Source organism: Tupaia chinensis, unplaced genomic scaffold, assembly GCF_000334495.1.
Source record: "Tupaia chinensis unplaced genomic scaffold, TupChi_1.0 Scaffold147500_2, whole genome shotgun sequence".
NCBI classification, from domain to species: domain Eukaryota; kingdom Metazoa; phylum Chordata; class Mammalia; order Scandentia; family Tupaiidae; genus Tupaia; species Tupaia belangeri.
This window is the reverse complement of record NW_006207352.1, coordinates 1,125,623-1,128,509: the sequence shown is the minus strand read 5'-3', so window position 1 is coordinate 1,128,509 and position 2,887 is coordinate 1,125,623. Positions and strand designations below refer to the sequence as shown.

Below are 2,887 nucleotides of genomic sequence, written 5' to 3'. Positions count from 1 at the left end.
GGAGCTGGGAGACCGGGCGGGCCCACTTCCGCCCAGCTGTGTAAGCATGGCACTGCCACACCTCAGCTCAGGGCACAGGGGCCCGGCTTCACACGAGAACGTGAGGACCGCTGCAGGCACGGCACTCCAGGGGTGATCAGGCTAGCAAAAGGGTTTTGCACTGGGACCAGCCGCTGGCGAAGCAGTTATGTCACTGGCTGCCATATGGTCAACAGCAGTTGGAGTCCCAGACCTGGTGGCTTGAAAATCATGTGGCAGGCAAGTGCGTGTGTGCCAAAGATCCTGGGTGGAGAAGGGAGCAGGATTGCATGTGCTTGGTGTGCACGAGGTCTCGGGATGCAGACCCAGGGCCTTCTCCCCAGGGTGTGATCTCTCACCTTCCTGCTCACTGTCTCTGTCTCTCTCTCTGGCAAGTGCACACATCCAAGGCGAAAACTTCTGGGGGGAAAAAAGGAGCTGGTTTGGGAGCTTTTTTTTTCTTTTTTTGCTAAAACGTTATTATGTTTATTATGCATTCTCTCCTGTTTTTCTACAGAACTTTCTGTGTTTTGTGAGATTGTAGTTTTTTATTATTCTGCTTTTCTGAGAGCACAGATGATCACTATCTGACAGTATATGTCTCGCTCCTCTTATAAGGTGTGATATATTTCTATTACATTTATCTTTATTTATTATCATTACTTTCTTTTTAATTTGACCAGAGAAAGACAGAGAGAGAGGGGGAAAGTGAGAAAGCAAGCCACCAGGTCCAGGACTCAAACCACAGTGCCCCAACCACCATGCCACCTTCTGGCCCCTCAATTACATCTTCTTTTTAAGAATTACTTATTTAAATCCATTTGTTATTATTTTTTAATGTGACCAGAGAGAGGGACCAGCAGTTAGCGTAATGGCTATGTCGCTGGACTCCCATGTAGTCAACCACGATTCGAGTCCCGGACCCAGTGGCTTAAACTCACGCTGGGCGCATGTCCATGCGTGCCCAAGATCCCGAGAGGAGAATGGAGGAGAAGGGATTGTGGTGTGGCCATTCCCCTTGGAGGGTGATTTTTCACTTTCTGTCTGTCTGTCTCTCTCCATCTTTCTGGTGAGCGCACACACCCTCTCCAAAAAAAATTTAAAAAAAAATGTGACCAGAGAGAGAGAAAGGGAAAGGAAGAAAGCAAGCCACCAGGTCCGGGACCCGAATCATGGTTGGCCATGTGAGAGTCCGTGCCACCTGCTGACCCCAGCTCCATTATGTTTTAAATAATCTGTTCAGCTTCAACTACACCTTGACTCAATTTCTACCTTTTTTTTTTCAGTTTTTTTGCCATAGGGTGCATGTGCTCATCAAAGAGAAATAGAGAGCTGGAAAGTGAGGAATCACTCCCGGGGGAGATGGCCGTGCCATATGCCCCTCTTTTATTTCCTTCTCATTGTTTTGGGCACACACACACATGTGCCAAGTAATTTTCAAGCCACTGGGTCCAGGACTAGAACCACAGTCAGCCATGTGGGAGTTCAGCACCTTAGCCACCATGCCACCTGCTGGCCCCTCTACAACCTTCTTAAGTCTCCAGGTGACTCACTTCCGTAACGTGGCTGTAAGAAGGACTATGGCGAGTGTCCATGAATGGGTCAGCTGGTAGCACAGCCGTGACAGAACACGTGCTAGACACACAGGACATCCCCAGGTTTGCAACCCCAGGCCTCGTGTGCACACCAAGCACACGCAGAGGTCCAGGCTGCTGAGGCTGGAGTGGACCAGGCGTGAGGACTCTATTGGGGGTGCCTTCTCTGTCTCTCTCACTAATGGAAGAAATAAATAAACTTAAAAAAAAAAAATCTTGAGGCCAGCAGGTAGCATGGTGGGTAACGTGCTAGTCTCCCATGCCGCTGACTACAGTCCACGTCCTGGACCTGGTGGCTTGCTTTCTCTCTCTCTAATGAGCACACATGTCCTATAGCAAAATTTTAAAAATAATAATAAATTTAATTTAATTTAAAAATAATTCTTTAAAAACGTCTGTGGGCCAGGAGGTGGTATAGTGTGTAAGGTGCTGAACTCCCAAGTGGCCAGCCACAGTTCCAGTCCTCAACATGGTAGGTTGGAAATCACTCCAGGTGAATGTGCGTGTGTGCCCAAAATCCCAGGAGAAGAATGCAGGCGAAGGGACAATAGCCAGGCCATCCCCCTGGAGAGTGATTTCTCACTTTCCCTCTTGCTTTCTCTCTCTGATGAATGCACACGCCTTACACCAAAAACTCTTAAAAAAAAAAAAAAAGAAAAAGTCTGTAAAGCCCTAGAATTTCCCTGGTAGCCTTAAACGATGTAGCAGCCCATTTCAATATGTAGAACTTACCTGGATGCTAATTTCAACAAACCAGTGGCGGGGGGTGGGGGGCATGACACGGGCGCAGCCCAGCTATATGACCCACTAAGGAGCCATCAGCACCCAGAGCTGTGACCAGCCTGCTCTCCTGCACGTGCAAGCCTGAAGCATCTGTTAGACTCGTGCTGGGGTATCTGCAGGCCAGACGAGCTGTCTCAGGGGAACAGGGAGAGTGCTGCTGAGGGTGGAGACAGACGCCAGCGCTGACCACAGAGCCTGCGAGGGCCCGGGCCCACTTCAGAAGCTGTATAAACTGGCCCAGAGCAGGGCTTTCAGAAGGGCCCTGGATAGGGAATCAGCAGTTAGCATAATGGCTATGTCGCTGGACTTCCACGTAGTCGACCGCAGTTCGCGTCCTGGACCTGGTGGGTTAAAACTCACGCCGGGCGTGCGTGCATGTGTGCCCAAAATCCTGAGAGGAGAATGGAGGAGAAAGGATTGCGGTGTGACCATCCCGCCAGGGGGGGGGGTGGGATTTCTCACTTTCTGTCTCTATGTCTCTCTCTGTCTGG

The 2,887-nt window shown here is 49.9% G+C and overlaps 1 protein-coding gene across 2 annotated transcripts in view; it reads right to left on the bottom strand.

Annotated features, from left to right (window-relative positions):
* RAB43 (RAB43, member RAS oncogene family) overlaps positions 1–2,887 on the bottom strand; it is a 24,059-nt gene that overhangs the window by 3,427 nt on the left and 17,745 nt on the right. The window lies entirely within an intron of this gene.